Here is a 16438-nt window from a genome sequence, read left to right as displayed (position 1 = left end):
GGATGGAGGCGGAGTTAGCCGTCGATGGGGGGGCGTGGAACGGGAAAATAGCAAAATTTCTGGCGTATGTCTTTAATGAACAGCTGATCGAGGTGCTGAGAAGCATGGAAATATTTACAACACGTGGCTTCTGCAGACAGACCCCAGCGGGTGCACAAACCCGCCCCCACTCTGGCTGGATGAAGCTTCTCGTTAGATATTAAATAACCTGGATAGTAGAGGAAGTCATGGAATTCCAGGCCTGGAAAGGCAAGCCTTATTCTCCAACACATGAGTCTAAAAAGTCCAGGAGAAACATGTAACACAGTTTTCTATTTTCAGCTGGTTAAAAAGGAGAAAAAAATTGTTTTTGTCACTTTATTGCATCTTTTTCAGATAGATTTATTTGTGCACGTGTCTGCAGCAGCCTGGAGGGAAGGTTAGCTTAGCTGCTAAAGGTCGCTATTGTAGAACTGCAAAGACAGTTTCCTCAGAAATGGGTCAAGCTGAGGTGAAGTAATGAGGCTGGGTGTCCTCCAGCTAACTAGCCTGCACAGGTGGAGACGAGCAGCCCTCATTATTACCTCTGAGATCAACACCGAGTGTTGCAACGTTGGATATGTTGCTGCATAGCGTTCATGCAGAATTCAACAATGCAATAAATGCCATGTTTGCTAAATATCATGCACTATTAATTATGAAAGATTTATTGTGAACAGCCAGTTGGATTAAATGTAACATTAACTAAGAGTTATATTACAGGATGCCAAATAAAAAAAGAAATGATGTATTTTAAATGCGGGTGCTTTGACCTGGAGGGCCGGCGCGGCAGCTGCATGTAGAAATGACCTGATTCTCAAAATCTAAAGGAAAAAAAAGTCACAGTCAAGTTGAGGAGGAGAGACTTTTCCAGGATTCATGCATAATCCTACATAATGCATGAAAACCGAAACCTCGGCGACTTTTCCATCTGCTCTGCAGAGAACTGCTCGACGCTGATGTCGTGCAATCACAGCTTCTCTCCATCCTTTTGTTTACGTGCTCCTTCTTTGTGTTTTCTTGGTTTTCTGCATCCTAGAAACCCATTTATGCGTATGACACTGCGACTTCATCAGTATGTACCGTGTATGCTGCGGCTGGATCGGGACATCCAGCTCTTTCTGCTCACGTCGCTGCGAACGTTCCAGCTATGATGAAGCACATCTCTGTCCACCTGCAGATGACAGCAGCTCAGAACATCAGCCTGCATTTACACGTTATATTTACACGGCCTGGTTACAGCCAAGCAGGATCCATGTAAATGTGACGTGTAAAGAGGGTCTCTGAGCCGTAAAGGAAGACAGTGGAAACGAATAGAGAAGGAGGAAGAGATAAAGAAGCAGATAGCCGGAGCACCAGAGCAGTTTCATTTCCTCCAGCTTCTCCTCTCCGTATTTTTTCTACTTTAAACACAGTTTGACAAGGTGTGGCGCGGCACTGTGTCATTATGAGTACAGCCTGATACTGGTGCTCGGGGATTCGCAGTGTAATTAGCCAGCAAGGCAGCTGAGACACTATCATGAAGCCTGATCTGCATTTCAGACACCGAGGGGAGGGTTGAGAGGGGCTGGCTTCCTTCTTCAATTACCTGCTCAGCTTCAGTCTGGAACACAGTCAGCTGAAAGAAATGACATTATCTGCCCTAAAGTAGGATTATTTCACGCCGTTTTTTTATGTCGGTGTCACCTTTTATCTCTGCAAGGCCAGTCCTTTATCTACAGTTATTAGACAGAGGTGAAGGAGTGATGGATGGACGGATAGATAGTGGGAGGGAGGCAGCGGGAGCGCCCGGAGTGCCGGGAGCACGCATGAGAGAGCACTGGAAATCCATCAAGTGGGTTAGGCAAATGGAGGCTTGAATGCATTCCAATATGGTGGATGTGTGAATGAACGCCACGGCAGACTCCAGTGTGAATTGCGGCGGTTAATAATACGGTGCTTATCTGCAAACAGTCATAATTCACACACACACACACACACACACACACACACACACACACACACACACACACACACACACACACGCCTTCAAGCTGCCGTTCGGAAAGACCGTGTCATGAACTGGAAGTAATAAATGGAAATTTGCATCCAGTTGATGCAGAAACATGCAAGTCGCAGATTTAAATTAGATCTGGGCTGTTTTCTGGGTGCTTTCCTTCTTCCAGCCGTTGCTTTGTCTTCGCTCGAGGATTCTTCCTGTTTTAAGACTCCAACTTGTCCTTTCTGAGCTTATTCTGGTGCACCGTCTCGTGCACGCCCGTGATCCCTCTGCTTGCCCTCGTTGCGGGGAGCTGTGAACTCAGTCTGTGGGACCTCCACAGGCGCAGCTGAGCAGTCAATTATTTTCTGCATCATTTTAGCTTTTTCCGCCTGCAGGAAAGGATTTTTCGAATGACTCCAGTTTCTCTGAAGCCTTCGGAAACAAAGTCAATTTGTGTTTTAAAGATCCTTTTTGTGTTTGTCATTTTTCCAGACGTTGCACTCAGCAGAACTTCCTGCAGCCTGATGCATCATTAGAACAGAAATATGTCGACACAACATTTGCCTGCAGAATTACAGAAAGTAAAGAGCTTTTGGCTTTAAACAGTCACTCTTTCATTCAAGCTAAAAGGATCAGAAAAGGCTGAAAATGTTTCAGTCTGAGATAAAAACTTCATCAAAAAGACTTTTTTCTGTTTCCTTTCTAGTGTCAAGAGTAGTCTGCAGTTTCCCAAAACTCCCCTTTAGCCAGAAGCAAAGACGGAACTTCCTAGAAATGCCTGATTTCAGCACAGTGGGGTGGAACACGTCAAAATAAAGTCCTTAAGCAGCGATGGCCCCAAAACTGCAAGTCAACCTCATCAGAAAGTCATCAAATGTTTCCCTGAGTTCGGTGTAAACAGTATCTGAGCTGGGGGGAGTGGAGGGGGGTTGCAAGTGCAGAAGTTGCTTTGTGGTGAGTGTGGAAGACGGCACTGGGAAAGAGGAGACGAATAATCCTGCCAGAGATCAGCGTAGCGGCTCCGCAGGCAGCTTGTGAGGTGGACGGATCAATAAAACAGGCGTCGCAGCACTTTGCAGGTTGTGTCCAGGTGTTTGTGTGCGTTTGTTGGCTGTTTGCAAGCGAGGCAGGATGAAACTCTGCTGACTTAAAGCCACTCAGTGATACTCTGCTGCTGGAAAAGCTCCTTAACATAAAGGTGAAGGCAGAAAGCAGACTGTCTGAAGTACTTCCACACGGACACATCCTCCTCCGTGTGCAACCCGTGCAGCTAAATGTAAATTATTTTAACCCTTTAATGTCATACGGATCATGTTTGTTACAGTTTCTGAGACATTTTGCATCATTTTACGGTAAAACTTTGTTGAAAACGACTCGTACACGATCCGATGCTTGTCTTCTGCCCCCTGGTGGACACTGGAGGCAAAGGACGACACATGAACACACAACTGAAATGCACATCCTTCTCCTGAGCTTGTTTGCACCAAAATGAAACTCCGGTTTCTGACTCTGTATCTGGCTTGACCCCTGCGAGGAAACGGTACCTGGATGATCTCAGGAGCCCCCCCCCCCCCCCCCCCCCCCACAGGAAATGACCACCAGACATCCACATGAAACTCCCCGAACCAACAACCCGGCCAGGAGGACGTAACAATGACCCCGACCGAGGCGCTGATGCCACATTAATGCACACATCGCACTGTAAGAAATGCTAAACACACTAAATATTTCAGTTTATAAAATAGATGTTTTCATTTTATTAAAGGGCCAAATAAAGATTTCAGAAGTAAACAATAACATAACTTTTCTTCCTGGACTGCACGGTGGCATGGTGGTTAGCACTGTGGCCTCACAGCAAGAAGGTCGCTGGTTCGATCCTCGGCTGGGGTGATGACTCCACACAGAAAGGACAGTATCCTTTCTGTGTGGAGTTTGCATGTTCTCCCCGTGTATGCGTGGGTTCTCTCCGGGTTCTCTGGCTTCCTCCCACTGTCCAAAGACATGCATGTTAGGTTCATTGGTTACTCTAAATTGCCCCTAGGAGTGGTTGTTTGTCTCTCTGTGTGGCCCTGCGATGGACTGGCGAGCTGTCCAGGGTGTACCCTGCCTGTCGCCCAAAGACTGCTGGAATAGGCTCCAGCTTCCCGCCACCCTTCATCGGACTAAGCAGTTCGGATGAATGAATGAATTTTTCTTCCCATTTTTATCTCGGTTTCAACTTTAAATGATAAATAATTTGGAAACTATTATTTTGAACAGTAGCTTGAATTCACATCTACAGCAAGGATTCTTCAACCTTTGAACAACGACCTCCATGATAACATACGTTGATGTTCGCGCCCCCCCACTACCTAACTCATTTGTGTTAATGTGGTAAAATATTGATGTGCTTCACAGCAGTAATGGTTTCATTTGGAAATTTCCTGGTAAAAAGCCCAAATGTATTCGATAAATGTAGGCGGTGTAGTTTTTATAGGTATCTGGCGACTCCAATGGGAGCTCCAAACCCCCAGTTTGAGAACCACTGGTCTCATTTCTGTCCTCCTCCAGTGACTTGTCAATCACCGGGGGTGTCCAGTCAGACTTCAGACGTGGCCAGTGCCACCCCTGTAGCTCCGCCCTGCTCGGGGTTTAAAGTTTTCTTTTTAGTTATTTGAAAGAAAATAAAGAAAAAAAGGCCTAAATCTGCTTGTCTCAACGCGTTGCCCATGTTCAGGACAGGTGGACCGACCCAGGCCAGTGTCCAGTGCACAGCTCCAGAAGCCGGAGCAGAACAGCAACCCGCTGTAAATGCTCTGAAAGGAACCTGCATGTGCAGCTAGCAACAAACCGGCAGGCTGGTGGATAAAGCTTTACCGTATCCCATCTCTCTGTCTCTCCTGCTTCCATTTAAATTCTAATTTAAAGGCTTTTGGGAATCATTTAGAGTTCACGTGGAGTCCTCGTCTCTATGATGTCATGTTCCACGCTTGTTTCTTCTTTGCTTCTCTTCCTCTTTCATGTCTGCTTTCATTTCTCCAAATGCATCCATCCCTTTATCCCCTCCTTTCCCCCAATGCATTTGTTTCTTGTCGTCCACTTTCTTCCTCCCTGTCTCCCCCTCCCTCCCCTCCCTGCGTCCCTCTGGTCAGAACTAGAGAGGCTAGAGGTTGCTTGTCAATAATTTAATAAGTAGGGAGCGCTCCCTTCTTAACCACGGTTTTGAATTATTAACCTGCGTGTCCATGCCAGCGCTATGCGTCGAGCGCACACCTCGGCTGCCTTAGATGTGATTGCACATTAGCCTCTGCGTATGTTTCGGCCACCGCGTTGGCGCGTGCAGCGTGATATAATAATTGCCTGTCAGAAGATGATGGAGCATGCCAGCCAAGCACAAATCAGTCCTTTCTGCAGCCTGCTTTGGGATTGTTTTGAGGGTGTATGAGGAGGTAGATAGCGGGGGAATACACAGCATGCATGTTTCATAAGAGCCCGTCTACACTGCTTGGTAAACGAGATGCAGCCTTCATTTATCTCGTCTTCAGTGTGCAGATGTGTGCACCTGCTGCTGGAAGGGTACGGTAACCATTCGTAGACTGCTTGTCCTGCAGTGGACATCAGGAGATGAGACATGAAGCTTTGTGTACTTTTATTTGCCGCTGCAGATTTAGAGTGAGTGTAGGTGGAACATTGGTTATTAATGCTGATGTTGACATGAAACTGGGCTTTGGAGTAAGTGTAGTGTTGCGCTGACTGTGGCAGAAGAACGTGGGTGTGTGTTGGTGTGTGTGTTCCCCTCCTGGAGGTTGCTGGTTACTTATTCTACATCAATTCATCACAGACAAACTAGAACTGTATTTTTTTTCTTTAATCTTCCAGTCATATGGAGGAGAAAGTTGAGCCTTTTTCAGTTGAATGACTTCACGTATCGGGACACAAACAGAATCTGGTCCTGAGTGAAGAGTGGACCTGTTGGATCATTTCATCGTTAATGAAAGTAATTTATGAAAGCGGTGAGTTAAAAGCTGCGGCCGCCTCATGATTCAGCAGCTCGTAGAAGCATCTGTCAGCAGGGAGAAGTAATGATGTCTGGACAGCACCTCTCACATACTTGTTTCATTTCAGTTTACTGTACATTTTGATGAGTTTGAGGTCATGTCAGGACCTTGATGCTTGTCTTTCTCAGCCCCTCTGAAGATTTGTTGCTGTGTTTAAGATCATTGTCCTGTTAAACGAGCCTTTTCAGACAATCAGGCTCCCCTTTGACTGCAAGGAATTTAGATCTACAGAGAAGTTTATGGTCCACTGATCGGCCAAAAGGTGTCCAAATCATCAGCCTCCCACCACCGTGCTTAGCAGTTAGCATGAGGTGTTTGCTATTTTATGCCATCTCCAGTTTGCTCTGGTCAGTCTGAAGGACGTCGTCCCAGAAGGCTTGTGGTTTTCTGCAGCTTTGCAAACCTAAGCAACCCGAACCTGTTAAGTCCTTTTCTGTCGTGAACTTTAACGTTCGGCATGCTAACTGAGGCCTGGAGAGTCTGAGATGTAGCTTTTGAGGTTTTTTACTCGCTGGGATTCCAGGGGAGATTTGCAGGAAGAATCATGCTTACTGGAGTAAAAGGGACTCCAGATTGTTAGGGAGGACTTCATCACAGTTACTTGTCTGAGCTAATTGCGGATGTCTTTCCTCCTTGGCATCATGTTAACACACGTCTGAATTCTGCTGAGCTGCTAACTCCCAAAACCTTTTCTCCTGTTGGGGTGATTGCACCTAGCAGCTTTTTAAATATAATTTAATGCATTTCTTATTAACTTCACCTTTATTTATACAGGCAGTCCACTAAAAACTCCTTCAAATGAAATTCTGCTTTGATTTAAAAGGGTCATTTCTTTTTCACATGACTATGTATGCAACCGCAGAGCGAGCTTTTATTTACATCCTAGTTAATGCAGGTATGCGGAAAACAGCGACAGTCTTACTGTGCACAATAAACACGTTTCACTTCCTGGTTGCTCACCTGAAGGTCTTCCTCCTTCCGATCATGACTGGGTTTGTGTCGCATCTCAGAATCTCAGAGCAAAGAAATGTGTCCAACAACCCGACCGCATCCTTCACCAATGCGCTGCACCACTTTGCTGTGACTTTTAATTGGTTGAATATGTAACATTTTACAGTGTTGAAGATACAGCTGAGGCTTGTTTGCTTCTCATCCTTCAAAGAGAGGCAGACATATGCTCCTGGAGTCAACCTGACGCTGTAAACACATCGCTGGTTTAATTAGCTTCCACCGCTAGCTCACCTGCAGCATTTGTGATGGTTTTATAAGGATGATAAGCTTTTAAAATTTTCTGCAGAGATGTGAGGATACAGTTTTATTTGGTGGTGAATTAGTGTGCATATTGCACATGATGTGGGTTTGAACAAGGAAAGGCGTTGAAGGCGACATCCTTTAGTCATTGGCTGCACAGGGGAATGTTAGCTTATCATATGTTCCTCTGCGCTCTCGTCATGTAGCTGTGAAGGTAATTAGCTTTGTGTTCTGCAAGACAAGGCAGGTTGGAGCTCATGATAAAAGCTCGTTTCTGTGGATAGTTGACACACACATCCGAGATGGAACTTGAACAAACTGACATGTTTGTCCTGTTAAGTGAAAACAAATCACTCTTACTCTTTTTGTAACCTCCAGCTGAGGTTTCAGACATCAGGTGTTTCTGTTAGAGTGCGATATGTGTCACTATAAACAATCTTTGTATGCAAGTGCGTGAGTTTCTGTTCTATGCTGTTAAAATAAAAAGAGTGGGACCTCTCTCCTCAAAGCGGAAGAAGCTTGTACAGCTTTGCTAAGCGGGAGGAAAAATAGGAGCGCCACACAACGAGTTCGCAGCAGTACAATATGTCTCCTGTGCTTTTTAGTAATCGTCATAATCATATATAAGTGTGCATGTATAAGCGATGTCCACATCCATGGACTCTTTGGGAGAGGGACCGTGGATCAGGATGGACACATCCGCTGTCGGTGAACCAGCAGTTACTATGTCGCTTAGCTTTTCAACTGAGCCTACATGTCCTTTCTGACTAATGAAAGGACCAAAAGATGTGGACACAGCAACCAGATCAGGCATGAAATCCTTCTGCTACTTTCCAAGGCAGCGAGCTTCCTCCTCGTTTCATGCCGGCTGCTTTTAGATGCTTTTTGTGCGTTCATTTGTAAATCAGCTGGTTGCTAAAGGCTAATGGACGACGTTTGTGAGGTGCAGTTTTCACTGGACGGATGGAGCCTCACCAAAAGCCCTGCAGCTACACCATGCAGATCTGAAAATTAAAAGAAATGGTGAAAGTACCAGCTGTGTTTGATATTTTTTCATCATACAAAGACTTGTCCACCCATCACTTCGTCTGGAACATGAGACGTAGTTGCAGCTCTTGCATTGTGGAAGGATACCAGTTTAATCTGAGCAGCTTTCCTCTTCGACACTGTCGGAACCCTCCAAACAAGTTTTCTTGTATTTCGTCTTCAGGGAAAGTTCTCCTGACTTCTTGATGGACTTTCCAAAGCTGCGTTTTGGATGTTTGCTGGAAAGATGACCCCACACCGCTTCGGTAATGTTGAGGTTTGAGGAGAGATTCATCTGTCTGTCAGATCTGTTGCTACTCTGTTGCATCCTAATTTCTGTCCAGTTCTTGTGTTCTTTGCCAGCCTTTGCTCCAAGTTTCCATGGCGATTATCCCCTCAATGCCACTCCAGTTCTACAATACTACTGTAGGGTATGTTATTGAAAGGATGTGAACACATGCAGGGCGTCAGTTGAAGTAAAAAGCCACAGTAAACGACGTTTTCATGTGTCCTTAAGTCACACCGGTCAGTCCGATTCATGGTGGCGCTAAAACTGGAGTCCATTCCAGTAATTAGCAGCTGAGAGGCAGGTTACACCCGGGGTAGTTTCCTCGTCCATCGCAGGGTCAACGCAGGGTCAACCATTCGCAATCACACACACATCTCAGGACAATTTAGAGTAACCAATCAACATAACATGCATGTCTCTGGATGATGGGAGGAAGCTGGAGTATCATAGCTTTACACAGGAAGTACGTGCAAACAGAAAGGGTGGTGTCTGAACCCCCACCCCAACAGCCAAAGCTTGAACCAGCAACCTTCTTACTGGGAGGCCACGGTGCTAATCACACCCATGTATGCTTGAGTTTTTACAAGTGTGTTTGTAAATGGATGAACCAGATGCAGATGTTGCATTCAGAAGGACCCCAGTATGACAGTTTTAGCTTTTTTATCTTGTGCTACGATGTGCAAAAACCTTTGGCCACATTTGTATAACATGTTTGTATAAAAGCTGAAAAATTGCATTTCTGAATTATTCTCTTGAAGCTTATTTCTCCTTGTGTGATGATGTTGATGATTAGCCTCGCAGTCGAGATCTCATCACATGGCAATTTACACATTTAATGCTGTCCATTCACACAACAACACAGACGTCTAGTTCCGTCTGAGCCACTGTCCTGCAGGTTTAGGAGGACACACCTGCGTCAGCGTCATTAGCAGGCTTCTGCAGATCTTTACAACAGCTTGTTGGGGAGATCCATTTAGTTTAAAGCAGGAAACATCTAAAACCTGCAGGACAGTGGCTGTCTAGAATGGGAATTAGACATCCCTGACCAAAAATACTTTTAAATAGTAAGCAGACCTGAGGAGTTTGACCACCATGTGGACCCGCTTCACGTTGCAGGTGCGGTTCCTTACTGACTATATGAAGCTTTAAAGCAACACTAGACATGTTTCTGACACTAACGCCGCGCCTCTAACCCGGCATTGCAGGCGCCCTGCAATGCTAAAAGCTAAGAAGCTATATTCCATGTTCCAGCTAAGAGCATCACGTGCACATGGAAGCTAAATGGTCAAGTTGAACTTTAAATTGCTGGAAGAAAAAAGGTGAAAGTCAAGATGCTTCACAGCATCTCGTCAAATGCTGTCAACTGCAGGAGGAAAGGCGGGTTTATTTTTATAGTGCATTTCATGTACAAGACAGTATAAAGTGCTTCACATTAAACATTAAAAGCTTTCCAGACGGTGCAAAGACAGCAGTGAGACGCAGCAAAGGCAGCAGGAAACGGCAACAATCAGAGGAAAATCATGATATATATTAAAATGATTAAAAGCCGCATCAGTTAAAGTTACGGTGAAGATTTCATGCAGAAAGTTTAAACGAGTTTAACCAGGATGGAAAAGTGTCGACATGGTGACGGTTTCATCTCCGCTGGCGGGTTTTCCACTTGTTACCAGCTTAACAGCTAAATGCTGCTTCTCCATCTTTAGTCTGGTCCCTGGTCTGGAGTCTGGTCTGGAGTATGGTCTGGTCTCTGGTCTGGATTCTGGTCTGGTCTCTGGTCCGGAGTCTGGTCTGGTCTCTGGTCTGGAGTCTGGTCCGGAGTCTGGTCTGGTCCCTGGTCTGGAGTCTGGTCTGGAGTATGGTCTGGTCCCTGGTCTGGAGTCTGGTCTGGAGTCTGGTCTGGTCTATGGTCTGGAATCTGGTCTGGAGTCTGGTCTGGTCCCTGGTCTGGAGTCTGGTCTGGTCCCTGGTCTGGAGTCTGGTCTGGAGTCTGGTCTGGAGTCTGGTCTGGTCTCTGGTCTGGAGTCTGGTCTGGATTCTGGTCTGGTCTCTGGTCTGGATTCTGGTCTGGATTCTGGTCTGGAGTCTGGTCTGGTCTCTGGTCTGGAGTCTGGTCTGGAGTCTGGTCTGGTCTCTGGTCTGGAGTCTGGTCTGGTCTCTGGTCTGGTCTCTGGTCTGGTCTCTGGTCTGGAGTCTGGTCTGGATTCTGGTCTGGAGTCTGGTCTGGTCTCTGGTCTGGAGTCTGGTCTGGAGTCTGGTCTGGTCTCTGGTCTGGAGTCTGGTCTGGTCTCTGGTCTGGTCTCTGGTCTGGAGTCTGGTCTGGAGTCTGGTCTGGTCCCTGGTCTGGAGTCTGGTCTGGTCTCTGGTCTGGAGTCTGGTCTGGATTCTGGTCTGGTCTCTGGTCTGGATTCTGGTCTGGATTCTGGTCTGGAGTCTGGTCTGGTCTCTGGTCTGGAGTCTGGTCTGGAGTCTGGTCTGGTCTCTGGTCTGGAGTCTGGTCTGGTCTCTGGTCTGGAGTCTGGTCTGGTCTCTGGTCTGGTCTCTGGTCTGGAGTCTGGTCTGGAGTCTGGTCTGGTCTCTGGTCTGGAGTCTGGTCTGGATTCTGGTCTGGTCTCTGGTCTGGAGTCTGGTCTGGATTCTGGTCTGGAGTCTGGTCTGGTCTCTGGTCTGGAGTCTGGTCTGGAGTCTGGTCTGGTCCCTGGTCTGGAGTCTGGTCTGGAGTCTGGTCTGGTCTCTGGTCTGGAGTCTGGTCTGGTCTCTGGTCTGGAGTCTGGTCTGGTCTCTGGTCTGGAGTCTGGTCTGGAGTCTGGTCTGGAGTCTGGTCTGGTCCCTGGTCTGGAGTCTGGTCCCTGGTCTGGTCTCCGGTCTGGATTCTGGTCCGGTCTCTGGTCTGGATTCTGGTCCAGTCTCTGGTCTGGATTCTGGTCCTGTCTCTGGTTTGGATTCTAGTCTAGTCTCTGGTCTGGTCTCTGGTCTGAATCCTGGTTTTGATTCTGGTCCGGTCTCTGGTCCAGTCTCTGGTCTGGTCCCTGGTCTGGTCTCCGGTCTGGATTCTGGTCTGGATTCTGGTCCGGTCTCTGGTCTGGATTCTGGTCCGGTCTCTGGTCTGAATCCTGGTCTTGATTCTGGTCTGGATTCTGGTCCAGTCTCTGGTCTGGATTGTGGTCTAGTCCCTGGTCTGTATTTTGATCTAATCCCTGGTCTGGGTCCTAGTCTTTTTCATTCATTCATTCATTTTCCGAACCGCTTATTCCAATTTAGGGTCGTGGGGAAGCTGGAGCCTATCCCAGCTGGCTTTGGGCGACAGGCAGGGTACACCCTGGACAGCTCGCCAGTCCATCGCAGCCTAGTCTTTTTCCTGGTTTGGATTTTGGTCTGGTCCCTGGTCTAGATTCTGGTCCGGTCTCTGGTCTGGATTCTGGTCCGGTCTCTGGTCTGAATCCTGGTCTTGATTCTCGTCTGGATTCTGTATTTTGATCTAATCCCTGGTCTGGGTCCTAGTCTTTTTCCTGGTTTGGATTCTGGTCTGGTCCCTGGTCTGGATTTTGATCAAATTCCTGGTCTGGATCCTAGTCTTTTCCCTGGTCTGGATTCTGGTGTAGTTCCTGGTCTGGATCCTAGTCTAGTCCCTGGTCTGGATTCTAGTCTGGATCCTGGTCTGGATGTTTTCTTCTTGAAGCTTTAACATGGATTCTGAAAGTCAGATCTGAGTCTGTTAACACTCCAGCAGATGTTGTGGACGCAGACTGTGTCTGATTCAGGACAGAAACCCAGGAGGAAGTGAGGAAGAGAAAAAACTGGAGCTGATTTTTACCAGCAGGAGAGCGCTCAGAGAAGAGACAGGAAGCAAGATGGATGGGAAGTTAGTCTTGGTTTGGGTGCTGCAATAGAAACATCTGCAAACGTTCTGTCACTTTAAGTCCTAACTTTTTACTTGTCTTCACAGGAAACCTTTCAGTGTCTTTACATGGAAACACACACAGCGTCTTTCTTTCAGACCCATCATCGCCGCCTTTCACTTTAGAACTAAACAAACAAGATGACGTGAAAATGTCCTAAAACATGTCAGGCGACGTGACCTGAGCTGCTTGTTCTGTTGCCTCCACACATTAACTCCTCTGGAATTAGCTTTTAGCAGTTCGGTTGTGTTTTCACAATGTGGTGAAAACACACACACACACACACACACACACACACACACACACACACACACACACACACACACACACACACACGGTCATTGTCTCTACCTGCTCAGACCAAAGCAGGTTCGTCCATCACTGCTTCTCACAAAATCTCATCTTTTCCTTCCTCTAGTCTGCTTTAAATCACAGCAGAGATCCTAAAAATCTTTTTCCTGCTATTTTAGTCCGTATGTGTACATTAAATATGACTGTATGAGCAGAGTTCTGTTCCTCTACTGTTACATACACATGTGTGTATCGCACTGATTTGTCCATGCAGGCCTGAGCTCACGCATCCATTCGTCACACTTTTCACTCCATCTTATTTAAATCCCTACAATAGCATTCCCTCTCTCTCTCTTTCTGGCTTGGTCATCGCATTTCTCTCTCGCCCTTATACCGGTCTAAGTCAGTGACATACACACACACACACGCATGCAAAAATAATACTTAGAACTTATTTTTTTTACGCACCAACATATTCTTCATTTCCCATCTGTCACACAAAAACCGTTAAATCTCTTTTTAATTTTCTCAGTATGCTGCTTTTATATAGCTTAGGCACACAACCAATCACACGCGCGCACCGACACTCACACATAAGCGGCGCCGGCCTCAAAGGAGACAAATGACGAGAATGAAGTGGCATAAAGGTAGAGATAAGAAATGGGGGAAGAAGGAGACGGAGCCAGACGGCGAGGGAAGCAGCAGGAGAAAAAAAGTGATGGAATGAAAAAAAGGCATGAAAGACACAAAAACTGGGGGAGAAAAGGACGGAGAGAGAGAGAGAAACTGCAAGCAGTCGAGTGGCTGAGAGGAGGAAAAAGTGATCGTTTCAAATTCAAAGAAGAGCTTTATGGACGGACAGATGAAAATGAAGGGGGGGGGGGGGGGGGGTAGGAGCAACAGTTGTGAAGAAATGACTGAAAAAAAAGGACAAAAATGGTTTCAGAGACCCCTTCACTGCTGTTTTACAAAAAAAATCTGAAAGTTACAGTCGGGGATTTGGAAGCACTGCTGGGGGCTTCTTTGGACTCGGTGAGGGGACCAATGTGGAAAATCCCAAACATGATTTAGCTCTATCGTTATCACAAGAACTAAAGATCTCTTCTGAATGACGGCAGAGTGCTAACTTCAACCCTGTGCAGAGATCTCCAGCTCCAAAGTCCTGCAGATTGAGATGCTTTTCTGCCGTCAAGTCCTGCAATAGGTCCTGCGATGGACTGGCGAGCTGTCCAGGGTGCACGCTGCCTTTCGCCCAAAGTCTGCTGGGATAGGCTCCAGCTTCCCCGCGACCCTTCGTCACATTAAGCGGTTAGGATGATGAATGAATGGATGAATGAAGTCCTGCTATACCTGCAGAACCGCAGCTTTCGTTGAGTTTCAGACCTTTGCCATGTTGCATAAATGGCGCTGGCATGATTCAGGTATACCATTGTATTTTTTTTTCTTAAATTTGCAAAAGGAAAAAGATAACCGGTAAATAAAATTTAGCTTCTTGCTTTATTATTTGGAATCGGCCACCTGCAGACTACATCCTTCAGCGAATGAAGAGAAACAATCACAGCTCCCTACTGAAGGCTGCTTCAGAGACTTTTATATGAGAAATGGCTCAAAGAAACTAAAGTAGAGACACAGAGCAGACATGAAACAGCATGAAAAGATGCTCTGCTCGGTCATGTTTGCAACAACAGACCATTTAAAGAACATTTCTTCATATCTTTTTTGGCCAGTTCAGGTTCACAGAAAGGTGGGGGCTAAAAATCATGTATTTCTTCACAGAAATACAAATATGAGGTTTCTAGATTTTGCTTTTGAATAACTGCGTTGAATTTGACGTGTGGGGAATTTGATCTGGTTCAGCTTTTTACATTTTTTTTTATACATTCAGTTTCTGTCCTGATTTGAGGGTTCAGGTTGTTTTATGACTAATAGATGCTTTTAGTTGACAAAACCCTTTTTCTTTTATCCTAATCAGGCTTAAATGAGATCAGGGTCCCTTTACTGCACGAGGAAAGATGATGATGCAATATTTGACTTTTGGTACAAATTAATAATTGATGGTATTATTAAAATAATGATGGTGAATAAAGCCGTAATTATTCCTGAGATCTGTAGGTAAATGGCCCAAAAGTTAAAGCGGCTCATGTTTATTGCTCGCCACATCCCGTCTCTCCTCAGCTTTCCTCTGCTGCCATCAGATTAAAGCTTTTTTTTTTCCTATAAAATGATTCATAAGAAGAAAAGTAATTATCATGAAGGATTGTTCCCAGTTTTCCCTCCATCTCTCCATCACTGATGAATGTTAAAATAGTTTTTTTCCTGTTGAAACCTTAATTAATGGCCACTGTGAGCACAATGTTTTCTCTGCCTGAGCTCCTGCTTCACTAATAGATCCAGTTAATAAGTAATCATTATGATTTATAATGAAATTGTTCCTTAGTATTTCATGAAGTGGAAGGATGAAACCTTATCGTTGTGGTCATGCAGCGTTTTGCCCTGAAATACAGAAGAAAGAAACTATTCAAGGTCCGGTCTTCAATCAGCAGAATAGCAGCTTGACTCCACAATTTCTTTATATGGTTCATAAAAAAGGTTAATTATGCAGAAAAAGGATTAAAAAAACCCTGAAAATGGCAGAATGTGCCTCTCAGTTCATGTCTTTCTGTTTTCTTGGGATGCGACTCCTCTGGACTCCGAGCTGGGGACGTCTGATGGACGTCTGATGGACGCTGCGTGGATCCACCCAGCACACACTTTTACTACAGAGTACCACATAATGAAAGTAATTGCAGCTTTTCAAAGCATCTGTGGGCCACATATGTGTTGCAACCCTCTGGCTTTTTCAGACAAGGGCTGATTTTATTCAAAGACCCGTCTGAGACGGTCTCAGCATCATGAGAGCATGTGGGCCGTGGCTCCACACATAAAACAAGTCCCAGGCCTGAAAGAGAGGACTTATCAGGAGGAGGGCTTTGCTATGCAGTTGGATGGCCGACTCAAGGCTAGGAGCAGATAAAAGTGAAGAAAAATGGCGTGGGGGGGGGGGGGCACGAGATGAAGAGGAACACCCAAAATGATGGAGATTAAAGGGAGCGAGTGTGAAGGAGGGCAGCCGAGGGGACAACGGGTGTGTGTGTGTGTGTGTGTGAGAGAGAGAGAGAGAGGAGGCGAGTGACCTTGAGAGTGTGTGGGAGGGAGGAGACGCCAGAGACGAGGGGAGGCAGAGGGAGGAGAAAGACGGAAGGGTGCCGGAGTCAGAGCGCTGGAGAAGGAGGAGACATGTTCACGTAAACAGGAAGCATTTCGGATGTGACTTTAAGTTTGGTTCCAGGCTCAGATTTCTGATTCCTGGTTTCATCTCCACCTGCGGGCTCCGGCGGTGGCGCCGAGCGCAGAGAGAGTCCGCGCAGATATTCAGGCTGGCCGCAGGGAGTTGTTCCCATTAAGGCACCAAAACGTCCCCAAATCCAACTTTAGTTCTTCCTGAGTCGCTGCAGGTCGGTGGGTCTGCCCCCCCCCCAGGCGGAGGAGCATGGCGCCCTGCAAGCTGAATATGGGGACGTATTGTGGGAGTCAAAAGGCAGCAGATGGATGGTTTGAAGCAGAGCGAAGGGGACGGGAAACGCTGAAACCACTTAGCAGCAGATTGCTT

The 16438-nt window shown here is 46.3% G+C and overlaps 1 protein-coding gene across 1 annotated transcript in view; it reads left to right on the top strand.

Moving 5' to 3' along the window:
* The window catches only part of pvrl2l (PVR cell adhesion molecule related 2 like), a gene marked incomplete at its 3' end in the record, with an annotated part of 240613 nt that overhangs the window by 117930 nt on the left and 106245 nt on the right, over positions 1 to 16438 (top strand). The window lies entirely within an intron of this gene.

This window comes from Telmatherina bonti (genome assembly GCF_933228915.1).
Source record: "Telmatherina bonti genome assembly, chromosome: 19".
NCBI classification, from domain to species: Eukaryota; Metazoa; Chordata; class Actinopteri; order Atheriniformes; family Telmatherinidae; genus Telmatherina; species Telmatherina bonti.
Note: the sequence above shows the minus strand (reverse complement) of the source record. Positions and strands in the feature narration are given on the sequence as shown.